A 14,141-nucleotide genomic window follows, 5' to 3' on the forward strand; every position below is an offset into this window, starting at 1 on the left:
AATTAAAAAAGTATAGATATATATATATTTTAAGTTCACATAGTGGATGGGGGCATGGGCTTGGAATATAAGTATACAACCAAACGAACATTTGCAAAAAAAAAGAAAAAGAAAAAAAGTGAGGGTACTCAAATCACTTTCTTTTATACTTTCTCTTTGGTCCATAAAATGAAACTAGGTACATGATACCATACTTCATTCCCATTTTAATTTCATTGTCCCAAGATCTAGATAGATAATCTATTCAATTTTTCAGCATATTTTTAAATAAATTAAAAAATTATGTGTTAAGATCATGAACAATAAGATTATATTTGATTGAGATAATTTTTATTCTTAAAAATAGAATCGTCATAGTATACAAATTTAATAGCATACAAAAAAAAAAAAGACAATCTTATCATTATTAAACAAATGACAATATAAAAGTTTGTGTTATACCGTTAAACATATAGTAGAATAAGATTAGATATTTATGTGTTAGAATTTAAGGATAATCATTCCTTGTTTGTTTGGTTTCATGGGTTAATAAAAACAAAAACAAAAAAAAATTCAATTTTCATTTATTTTTAATTTTTTTAAGTCGTCAAATCCCTATAATGATTATTTTATTTGCTAGACTAGAATTTTTACAATTCAAACGTAAGATAAGAGATATATAAGTTGTCGATACTAGTTAATGCATGTGTATATGCTCTCTTTTGATACGAAAAATCAAACACTGATCTATGTATTAACAAATTGTGACAAATACTTACAATCAGGGGGGATGTAAGAACCCAAAATATGAAAAATGGGTTTAAATATTAAGAGAGGGGCAAAATTAAAAATTTTCGAGTCAAGGGCTGTAGAGGAAATTTCCTTTGCTTCCTCATTAAGAAAACTCAAATAACTCTCTCTCTCTCTCTCTCTCTCTCTCTCTCTCTCTCTCTCTCTCTCTCTCTCTCTCTCTCTAAACCTCTCCCTACTCCTTCTCTCTAGAATTCTTCACCGATCGTTGACGAAATCGGAAAACGGAAGCTATCACGAGGATCGTGGAAGGATTCTCTACAACTTTTACAAATCAGAATCTCGTTTCGGAGATTTTCGGGTTTTGGCGTAAAATGGAGGTAAGGCTCGATTTTCAATTCTGATCCGGTAGATTTGTAGGTAACTGTCTTGTGAACATATTCTGTACTGTGATTTGTAAGTTTTGAAACTCGGTTCGTTGTTTAGGAACCTCAGAGTTTGGGATTTGCTTACGGGGTTAAGGTAAGGGGAAACTGTGTTATATTGGTTAGTTTTGAAATCGGACTCCGTGGAACTGTGGTCCACGGTCCTGTGTGTGTTTTGGCTACTCATTTGGGGGGATCTAACAGGGAAAATTATGAGTTTTTTATTATTACAGTTTTTGGGAAAAAGAGGGCAACGGGCTGAATCCCAGGTTTTGTTGAAAACCGAGTATATGTGTGATTTATACTGTGATATTGGGATGGCTGTGCCTTGACTTTGTTTAAACTATATTTGTTTGGAAAACCATGATTTAGATTACTAAATGAGTGTGATTTGTTTGGCTATATAAGCATGCATGTGTGTGTGATATGCAAAATTGCTGATAGGAACGCGGTTCCGGAATTGCTGATAGGATCGCGATTCCAAAATGATTCCAAGTACTGAGAGTGTCTGACTCTATATCCAAGGGTGTGTGTTTATCACCTGCCATGTAGGCAAGAGTAACCGGCTCTATATCCGAGGGCGTGAGCCTATTCCGGCATATCAGGCCGAAGGGTGTGGATCCACCAGTTAGCGTCGGCTTCGGGTTGATGGGTGTGACGACACCAGGTTACTGATCATGTGTGTATATTGTTACGGGGCTGCGTATAAATGGCCGCCGTGTGCGTGCGTGTGTGCACTGTGTAAATTAGTACTAGATTGTATTCAACTGCTTGTATGTTGTGTCATGATAACACTCAAATGCCACACACTGATATAACCTGTGTTCTTTTTTACTAAGAGGTGTCTCACCCCTACTGTACGTACATTTTTACCGGTCCTTCGAGTAACCGGAACTAGCGTCCTAGTGTAAGGAGCGTAGTGGCCGGTGTACTGCGTTAGCGCTTGGGTAAGTGCTAGGACTGTAGTTTTATTGGGTTGCCATTTTGAGTTGTATTTGGGCACCCAGTTTGTACGTTTTGTTAGAGCCATGTTCTGCTCTTGTATAGACTCTGGTATGGTACTGCATATGTTGATATAAAATGACTTTTTTCGCTGCGTATATGATTATGATTGGATGTGTTTAGGGTGTCTGGGAACCCCAGGGGGTTGGACCCTCATCCAGTGTGTTGTATCTGTGATGATTTGTATGATACAGGGACAGGTTAGGTTACAATTTTTACCCCCGAGTCCCATTTCTGGGTTCGGGGTGTGAAAGGGGAAGAGTTTGGGAGACCACTAATGGTCTTCGAGGCCTCCTTCGACGCACAAGTCAACTTCAAGATATATGTAATCATAGAATTTATAAGTTTATTTTCAAGAGTCCTTATCTCAATCCCTCATTTTATAGGTAAGCTTTTCTAAATTTAGGGGGTATACTTTTTTCATTTCCCACAATAACTTCCTTCCATAATTACTTTATATGTTACAACTCTCCCTTTTTATATATAAACCCACCCCAAAGCCTTGAAAGGCACTTTCAAACTTGGGAGTAGATCTTTGTAACTTCCCATTAATGAGATAGTATTTTCCCCTTAGACAAAAACCATGTAAGGAGTTCAGCTAGGTACATCTATCCAAAAGGAGGCAAGAACTGAATGAGGTTGTCTACCCAAGACAAAATGGAGCTTGACCTCCAAGGCCAAGGCGTAACTTGGTATCTATAGCCAAGGAAAAGATCAATTTCCGCTATTGTGATGAAGCTCAATCCACATGGACGAGAAGGAGTTCAAATTTTTAAGCCAAGTTCCCTTAACTCTTCCTCTTGAACCTAGACTCTTTAATCAAGGCAATCCTCTAAAACTTCTCTTTCAATGACCTCAATTTCTTTCACTAAGATAGCTTCTTGGCCTTAACTTCAACTTCCTGAGCCAAGGAAACTTTAGGGGTAACCCGTCAAGTGGGCCCGGGGTGTGATGTGATCCAATCACTTTTGTCTGATACCATAACCTCAATCACGTTGCGGAAAAATAAATAAACATCTTCTATAATATACTATAGTTCTATATAAACATCCCAAAAATTTCCCAACATCTAGTATCTATATATATACTTCTCAGAAAACTAAAAACATAAACCCAAAAATACATCCAAGATCTGTACCCTCTCACAAAAATGCTATGTCAACAAACTCAGCCCCGAACTTGCTAAGCTCGATCACGCAGAGGTCCTGAAAAAGATGAATTATATAATGAGTAAGACACATCTTAGTAAGATGGAATAGATTAATACTAGTGTGTGACTATCATGAGTTTAGTGTATGCAAAATATAATCATTATTTACAAATTAATCCACAATTATGAAATCATTCTCTGTCCCTACTCACACACATGCAGCGTATTTTATTAATGAGAGTTTCCCAAAGATTGGGGTGATCATTCACCCATACAAGTAGCACCTCTATGCTTTAATACCTTATGCAACCGAGTATGGCTACAACTAATGCTCATTAAGGCACTTACCTTACTCAGTAAGCCCTCAAGTGAATGGTTTCTCTCGTATTCACACACATACACACAATTATTTATCAGCGAAGGTTCCCGATGATAGGGAAGATTACCCACTCATACAAGTAGCTTCCATCTGCTCTAATATGTTATGCAAGCCGGTATGACTATATCTAATACCTATCAGAGCAATCGCCTTTCTCTGCAAGCCCTCGGATGGAGAATTTACCTTGCCCCAAATACATATAATACTACAATATGCAATACACTTATTACTTTGTTACATTACTCTGCGCCCTGTTATCTCTGTAATACTTATCTTTTCATAATCTCAGTTTTCACATTTTTCAGTATTTCACATCACATAATATTTCTTATCGCATAATATCTTGCATCGCATAATCTGTTCCCACATTTCACATCACATAATTTGTATTCACATTCACTATTCTCATGTTATACATTGGTTAAATTTACAATTATACATTTAGAACTCACTGTTAAATAGATAAACACTGTCATACTTCCCCCCAAGATGGATTATGCAGCCCGTAGGCTGGACTTAACCTTGGTCGACTCACCAAAGTTAAATCAATAACAACCTCTTAAGTCTGTAAGTCAGATTGGTTGTTCCCATACTGGTCTAGACTCCAGGGGGACTCTACCCTTCTCAGCCCAATCGACCATCTCGTCTCCACACTCTCTCTAAGACGTGTGGGTGCACTAAGCTCTCCTGAAACACACGCAACAGTACTGTGCATACAACGGTCCATCGGAGTTCTCAAACCATACATTATAATTTAACATTCACATTCTGCTCTGATTAAACAATTCACATGCAGTATAATCCCAATACATTTTATTATTTCCAACATGTCATACATATATCATAACTCAACTCAGTATATTCATTTTACTCATGCCAAACAATTTAAATAATACTCCTACCTATATAACTACTGAAATAATAAGTCAACCCATGTTCATCATTTGCTTTACTGAAAATACAAGTTAAATTATCTCCACAATTTATTTAGAAAATCCATTACTTTAACCAATCAATTTTCAAAAATAATAACTAATAACACAACCCTTGGCTCAAAAATCTCAGTTTAAATGGTTGGCTTTCAATACTCGCAGGATAATCATATAAATACACAAATAATTTCTACTTTAATCGATAAAATTCACAAAACTACTGGCTTGATCTATTCTCCTTACCTTATTCACGAAGATTGGGCTTGTAAGATTCCTAAACCGACATCTATGGCGTTCAGAGCACAAACCTTGTAACCACATATTTCAATATAATCATCTATGTAACGACCTGCTTAATTAACTGATATTTTTTTTTTCATTGTAATAATCATCATACTCTGATACCATAATATTATCCTAAGCAGCGAGAAGTATAATCATATAAACAAAACCTAGACCATTACATTCAAAACTAGAGTTCTAAAATGTTTTGCAATACATACAACATAATTGTATCCCCAAAAATGCCCTTAACTAGCTAGGGCTACACAAAATCATTCCCAAAAATGATACTCACTCTCTGATGGGGCACTACAGACGCCCTCTATTTGTGAGCCTGATCTGCTCGCCTACCCGGATCACCTAAAAAATATTTTAACACTGGGATGAGCCAACGCTCAATAAGAGAAAATATGCTATTACTAGTGTGTGGCAAATGAGCTACTACATATAATGAAATATGTTTCATATAAACATGAATAATTGAGTACAGAAGTATAGTACAAGTAATAAAGCACACCACCCCTTTTCCCTATTGCTTAACATATCAGTATTATGATTATAATTCAAAATACTTCTAGTGTATATAGTAGGATCCCTGTTTCTGTAAATCAATATGTAAGTAATAGTAACTGAAATTGTTCCCTGTGGTTATCTGTGTCATGACATGCCCCTCATGACGAGGTTGTGCGGCTCGTAGGCTGGATTTACCTTGGCTGGCCAATCAGGAATAAATCACTGAACTCCGTCAGTCGACTTGCCCACCTCAACCCATATCTGGATAGGAAGCCTAACCTCTTCTAGGGCCTAGGTAGTCGACCGTACCATGTATATCTGAATAGGTGGTTGCACTCATAAAGTAACATAGTATTTGCAAGTCCAACAGGGTTTGATATCGTATAATATATATTTCTATATACATGTCTATCTGATTTACCATGATTCTAAAGTACTGAAATAACCATGATACTGCGTAACGTACTGAAATCTGAATAATCATAACATGGAACTACATATTCATAATATTGGAATTCGTATAATCATGGTACTGAAATATCGTAAAATCATGGTACTAAAATCCATAAAATCATGATACTGAAGTTCGTATAATCATAATACTGAAACTCGTAAAATCATGAAACTAAATTCATAAACATATCCCCGTACCATATACATAATCACATGCCACACCATACTAAAATACATAATTTTTGTAAATACATAAACTGCATAATATTCAGAAATATCCTAACATAGCATATTTCCCTTACCTTAATTCTAAAAAGCCCCTTCTGTACTCTAGCCCGATACCCGCAAGGCCTCCTACAAAATACCCGGAAACCAATATTTTCCAGAACTAAACATTAGTATTTTTCTGTCTGTATCATTTCCTATAACTGCCACAAGGCCAAAAGGAGGCTAAAAGGTCTTACCCTGAATTTGGGATGATTTCCAACTCTGATTTCCTGACAATCCGCTCTGGTAGATGCGTAAAGAACTCCGCCAGGAGCGTCGTGGTAGCTTTGGATCGTCGATTCGGCGACCGGTGGGGCAGAAAATGAAGAGAGAAGGGAGAGAGAGTCGTAGGAGAGAGAGAGAGAGAGGAGAGAGAAAGCAGCCAGAGAAATGAAATTATCCCGGTTTTTCCTCCTTATATACTGCCGGATTCATCGATGAGACACGTCACCTTGTCGACGAGTCCTTCACAAAATTCGTCGACGAAGCCCTGTATTCATCGACGAAATTTAGACCGCCCCAGACCCTTTTTCGGTATTTTCTCATCGACGAGGCCCTGTGTTCGTCGACGAAGCCTGGCAAATTTCTAAAATTTTATTATTTAATATTATCTCCAAAATGCAATGTCATCGATGAAGTCTGCGACCTCCTTCTGTTTTTTGTATCTATTTTCTCTCCCTCTTATTATTAAAAAGCTATTATTCTTCGGGTCACTACATTCTCCCCTCCTTATAAAATTTCGTCCTCGAAATTTACTATCTGAATCTCTATCTATACTTCCATCATTTAGTGAAGAAAAGGGTCTACTTATTTTATTACCTGCCCTCACTTATGGCGGAGGAATACCGTGATTACATGGGTGGTACTAGGAGAATACAACCATAAAAGAAAATTTCTCCCAAAACAAAATACTATCTACTAACCATAATCCATACATGAACTTGCAAAAGAAACTCATCTAACCACTATACCTACTCTGAGTACCTCTATACCTCTCGGAATAACTGTGGGTATCTCTGTCTAATCTGCTCTTCGAGCTCCCAAGAGGCTTCCTTTATGTTGTGATTTCTCGACAAAACTTTAACTAATGGTATCTCTTTAGTACGTAAAATCTGAACCTTTCTGTCTAAAATCTGTACTTGAGCTTCTTCATATGCCAATGAATCCTTGAGCTCTATCTCTGCATAGCTAATGATATGGGATGGGTCTGGGACATATTTCTGTAACATGGCAACATGAAATACATTATGAATACGAGCCAAAGCTGGCGGCAAAGTTAGCCTATAGGCAATTGACCCTATTCTCTCAAGTATCTCAAAAGAGTCAATATACCTATGGCTCAACTTGCCCTTCTTTCCAAATCTCATAACTCCCTTTAGAGGAGCTATCTTCAGAAAAACTTGATCACCTACTCCAAATTCTAGTTCCCGGCGGCAAGTATCTACATAACTTTTCTGCCGACTCTGTGCTGCATTGATCCTGTCACGAATAAGTCGGACTTTGTCACATGCCTACTGAATTATTTCTAGACCCAAAACTTGCCTTTCGCCTACCTCATCCTAGAAAAGAGGAGATCTACATCTCTTACCATATAATGCCTCATAAGGTGCCATAACGATGCTAGCCTGATAACTATTATTATAAGAAAATTCAACTAGCGTCAAAAACTGAATCCAGCTACCACCAAAGTCTAGCACACAAGCACGAAGCATATCTTCTAATACCTAGATGGTTCTCTCAGTCTGACCATCGGTCTGAGGGTGGAAAGCTGTGCTGAATGCTAGCTGAGTCCCTAGTGCCTCCTGTAAACTCCTCCAGAACTGCGATGTAAAACGTGGATCACGGTCCGAGACAATGGATACCAGCACTCCATGTGATCAAACAATCTCCTGTATGTAAATCTCTGCTAACCTGTTCATAGGGTAGCGAACCTTAATAGGCAAAAAATGCGCTGTCTTCGTCAATCTATCAACTATCACCCATATGGCATTCTGACCATTCAACGCCGGCGGCAACCCAGTAACAAATCCATGGACACGTGGTCCCATTTCCACTCAGGGATGAAAAGTGGCTGCAACTGACCAGCCGGCCTTTGGTGCTCAGCTTTAACCTGCTGGCACGTCAAACACTACTACACAAACTCTGTTATCTCCCTCTTCATGCCACTCCACCAGAAAGAATCTCGCAAATCTCTATATATTTTTGTATTGCCAGGATGAACAGTGTATAGGGACCTGTGTGCCTCCTCTAGAATCGTCCTCCTGATGTTATCATCTGCGGGCACATACAATCTGGTGCAAAATCTCATAGCCCCATCGTCAGAAATACTAAACTTCTCCCCCTGACCATCCTGAACTCTAGCTATAAACTCCACCAACTCTGGATTACCCCTCTGAGCAACTTTAATCTTCTCATACAATGTGGGCTGCACAACCAAACTGGCCATAAATGCCTGAGGATCATCCTCCACTAGCTCCAAACTGAGTCTCTCTAAGTCCATCTAAATCTTATGCTGAACTATTGCTGCTAACTGTGCTAAGTCTCCTGATTTATGGCTCAGAGCATCAGCCACCACATTTGCTTTACCTGAGTGGTAACCAATGGTGTAGTCGTAATCCTTGATGAGTTCCAACCACCTCCTCTGTCACATGTTCAGCTCCTTTTGCGTAAAAATGTATTTCAAGCTCTTATGATCAGAAAATATTTCACACCTCTCACCATATAAATAATGCCTCCAGATCTTTAATGCATGTACCACCGTAGCCAATTCTAGATCGTGAGTAGGGTAGTTCTTCTCATATTCCTTCAACTGTCGGGACGCATATGCTACCACCCTACCATGCTGCATCAGTACACAACCGAGCCCTTTCAAGGATGCGTCACTGTAGATAACATAACCATTGCCACCCGATGGAATCGTAAGAACTGGTGTAGTGACGAGCCGCTGCTTCAATTCCTGGAAGCTCTGCTCGCACTCTTCATCCCACACAAATCTGGCATTTTTCCTAATCAACCGCGTAAGAGGACTTGACAAGGCTGAAAAACCCTTAACAAAATGACGATAATAACCTGCCAGTCCTAAGAAGCTCCTGACTTCCTGCACATTTCTTGACCTAGCCCAATTTACCACTGTGTCAATCTTACTGGGATCCACTACAATACCGTTCCCAGAGATCACGTGGCCTCAAAATGCCACCTTCTCAAGCCAGAATTCACACTTGCTAAATTTAGCATAAAGCTTCTCCTCCCTGAGAGTCTGCAGCACCTGCCTCAAGTGTACCTCATGATCCTCAAAACTCCTCGAGTACACCAGTATATCATCGATGAAAACTACTACAAACTGATCTAGATACTGGTGAAATACTCTGTTCATTAAGTCTATAAACACAGCCGGGGCATTCGTCAAACCAAAAGGCATAACGAGGAATTCATAGTGCCCGTACCTGGTCCTGAAAGCTGTTTTCGCAACATCCTCCGCTTTTACTCTCACCTGATGATACCCGGATCTGAGGTCAATCTTAGAATATACCCGCGTACCCTGGAGCTGATCAAACAAATCGTCTATACGGGATAGAGGATATTTATTTTTTATAGTAAATTTGTTTATCTCCCTGTAATCAATGCACATTCTCATGGACCCGTCTTTCTTCTTTATGAACAACACTGGAGCTCCCCATGGTGATACATTGGGTCGTATAAACCCCTTGTTCAACAAATCCTATAACTGCTCCTTTAATTCTCCCAACTCAGCTAGAGCCATACGATATGGGACCTTAGAGATCGGCGTCGTACCTGGAGGTAAATTTATAAGGAAATCTACCTCGTGCATAGGAGGTAACCCTGGTAGCTCCTCTGGAAAAAAATCTAGGAACTCTCACACCACTGGAGTGCCATTAATCTTCAATTCATTTTCAGATGCTTCTTTTACAAATGCTATAAACCCCTGACCTCCATCCAGGAGTAATCTGTTCACCTGCACGGCAGACACCAGCTGTGTTGGAGCACGTACCCGTGAAACAATGAATCTGAATTCCTGCTCTCCAGGAGGTCTGAAAATTACTTCTTTCCAGAAGCAATCAATGCTGGCGTAATTGGCAGCCAACTAGTCCATACCCAGTATTATATCGAAACCACACATATAAAATACAATAAGATCTGCTGGCAGCACTTTCCCCTGAATTTCTATTGGATAGCCTCTAAGTACCCTCTAACATCTGATCACTGACCCTGATGGTGTAGCTACCGACAGTGCTATGTCTAATGACTGGGTCTCATTCTCAGAGAATTTAACATAAGATGTAGAAATAAAAGAATGAATAGCACCCGAGTCAAAAAGAACGATAACTAGATATGATGAAACAGTAAATGTACCTGTCACCACATCCGTAGCAGCCTCTGCATCACCTGGCGTCAGGGCATAAACTCGTGCTGGAGCTACATTCCTCTGCTGGCCACCCCGAGGTGCCTAATATCGTCCCCGAGCTGCCTGATGTCCTCCCCTGATGGAGCCTGGGTGCTGGGACCTGATCCTACTGACCTGGGCAATCAAGCATCACGTTACCTGCTCTCCCACAATGATAACATACGTCTCTGCCTGCTCGACACTCCCCCAGATGATGTCTCCCACATGTCTGACACACCGGGTATGTCTGCGCACCCTGGTTCCCACGAGGTCCTACCATCTGCCTCTGGTCACCCCTATCACAACCACCTCTCCATGGACCCCTACTAGTGTCAGCCTGGAAACCCTGTGGCGTAGGCCTCTTCCTCTGACTCTGAGCTGCCACACCCCTCTGAATACCACTCTCAATGATCGCAGCTCTGTCTACAACCTCTGTAAATGTCTGAGCCCTGAAACCAATCACCTGCTCAAACAGATTCTACCTCAGCCCTTCTTCAAACTTCCTCGCCTTCTTCTCTTCATCGGGCGCTAAATGTGGAGCGAAATGCGAAAACTCGACAAACCGAGCCGCGTACTGGGATACAGTCATCTGCTCCTGTACCAAATGCAGAAACTCTGCAGCTTTCGCACTTCGAACGATAGCAGGGAAATATCAGTTGAAGAACAACTCCTTGAATCGATCCCGTGTCACTGGAACTGGGACCGGCCTCTACTCCTCTATCAGACGCGCTGCTCTACACCAGCGCTTTGCCTCCCCTGTCAGCTTAAATGTGGCAAATGCTACCTTCTGCTCGTCCGTACATGAAGGCACTGCCAATATCTCCTCAATATCCTGGACTCAATTCTCAGCTATGATTGGGTCATCACCTCCAGAAAAGGATGGGGGCTTCATACGCGTAAACTGCTCTATCGAACAGCCACGCTCCCCAGAGCTCCTAGCCATCTCAGCCATCACCTGCTGAGTGACACTGCGCAGTACAACATCTGAGTCTCCTTCACCCATGCTGGAAGGACCTGCTCCATCCCTCCTAGCGTTCGTATCGCTACTTCCTAGATCCATCCTGAAAACAAGAAACACATTTAAGCATCTTATCCCCTATAAGGACCTATCCTATACCAACTCACAATTAGCTATCTTCCCTGTCTCTACCCAATAACCAGTCATGTCATCTAGACACACGACCTGACAATAGTTTACTATGGTTTTCTTAAAATTGTCACCTCAGGAAAAGCACAGAAACCACTACGGAAATCCTGTACCAAGACACAAAACAAACCTCAAATCCTTTTCCTATATTCTGGTATTGCTTCTGCTGCAGTCTAAAGTCTACAGAACCTAGCAACCTTTGGCTCTGATACTAAACTGTAACGACCTGCTTAATTAACTGATATTTTTTTTTCACTGTAATAATTATCATACTCTGATACCATAACATTATCCTAAGCAGCGAGAAGCATAATCATATAAACAAAACCTAGACCATTACATTCAAAACCAAAGTTCTGAAATGGCAATACATACAACATAAATGTATCCCCAAAATGCCCTCAACTAGTTAGGGGTACAAAAAATCATTCCCAAAAATAATACTCACTCTCTGATGGGGCACTACAGACGCCCTCTATTTGCGAGCCTGATCTGCTCGCCTACCCGGATCACCTGAAAAATATTTCAACACTAGGATGAGCCAACGCTCAATAAGAGAAAATATGCTATTACTAGTGTGTGGCAAATGAGCTACTACGTATCATGAAATATGTTTCATATAAACATGAATAACGGAGTACAGAAGTACAATACAAGTAATAAAGCACACTACCCCTTTTCCCTATTGCTTAACATATCAGTATTATGGTTATAATTCAAAATACTTCTAGTGTATAGGATCCCTGTTTCTGTAAATCAATATGTAAGTAATAGTAACTGAAACTGTTCCCTGTGGCTTTCTGTGTCATGACATGCCCCTCATGACGAGGTTGTGCAGCTCGTAGGCTGGATTTACCCTGGCTGGCCAACCAGGAATAAATCACTGAACTCCGTCGGTCAACCTGCCCACCTCAACCCATATCTGGATAGGAAGCCTAACCTCTTCTAGGGCCTAGGTGGTGGACCGTACCACATATATTTGAATAGGTGGTTGCACTCATAAAGTAACATAGTATCTGTAATAACGGTATTGTGCTCTGTAGCTGCAAGTCCAACAGGGTCTGATATCGTATAATATATATTTCTATATACATGTCTATCTAATTTACCATGATTCTAAAGCACTGAAATAACCATGATACTGCGTAACATACTGAAATCTGAATAATCATGACATGGAACTGCATATTCGTAATACTAGAATTCGTATAATCATGGTACTGAGATTTGTATAATCATGGTACTGAAATATCGTAAAATCATGGTACTAAAATCCATAAAATCATGATACTGAAGTTCGTATAATCATAATACTGAAACTCGTAAAATCATGAAACTAAATTCATAAACATATTCCCGTACCATATACATAATCATATGCCACACCGTACTAAAATACATAATTTTCGTAAATACATAAATTGCATAATATTCACAAATATCCTAACATAGCATATTTCCCTTACCTTAATTCTAAAAAGCCCCTTCTGTACTCTAGCCCGATACCCGCAGGGCCTCCTACAAAACACCCTGAAATCAATATTTGCCAGAACTAAACATCAGTATTTTTCTGCCTGTATCATTTCCTATAACTACCACAAGGCCAAAAGGAGGTTAAAAGGTCTTACCCTGAATTTGAGATGATTTCCAACTTTGATTTCTCGACGATCCGCTCTGGTAGATGCGTAGAAAACTCCGCCAAGAGCATCGTGGTAGCTTTGGATCGTCGATCCGACGACTGATGGGGCCGAAAATGAAGAGAGAAGGGAGAGAGAGTTGTAGGAGAGAGAGAGGAGAGAGAGAGAGCGGTGAGAGAAATGAAATTATCCCAGTTTTTCCTCCTTATAAACTGCCAGATTCATCGACGAGACACATCACCTCGTCGATGAGTCCTTCACAAAATTCGTTGATGAAGCCCTGTATTCGTCGGCGAAATTCAAATCGCCTCAGACCCTCTCTCGGTATTTTCTCATCAACGAAGCTCTGTGTTCGTCGACGAAATTCTGAAGACCTTCATCGATGAAATTCTGTGTTTGTCGACGAAGCCTGGCAAATTTCTGAAATTTTTATTATTTAATATTATCTCCAAAATGCAATGTCGTCGACGAAGTCTACGGCCTCCTTCTGTCTTCTGTATCTATTTTTGTCTCCCTCTTATTATTAAAAAGCTATTATTCTTCAGGTCACTACAATCTAAGTCCTAGAATAATAATTATTTTAATATCCCTAGACTCACACACTCTTGTTAACCAGTTAAATTCTAAAACGGGGGTGTGATCCACTTCCCATGTTTAAATTTAATCTCTAACATATAAAAAAAATACCAATATGATTAAATCTCTGTAGTTTAATTTAATTCCAAAATATTCCTAGAATTCTAATTTAATAAAATCCCTGCAATTTAACTTAATCCCAAAATATTTCCCAAAAATTATATTTAATCAAATTCCTGCAGTTTAA

This window comes from Malania oleifera, chromosome 3 (assembly GCF_029873635.1).
Source record: "Malania oleifera isolate guangnan ecotype guangnan chromosome 3, ASM2987363v1, whole genome shotgun sequence".
Taxonomy (NCBI): domain Eukaryota; kingdom Viridiplantae; phylum Streptophyta; class Magnoliopsida; order Santalales; family Ximeniaceae; genus Malania; species Malania oleifera.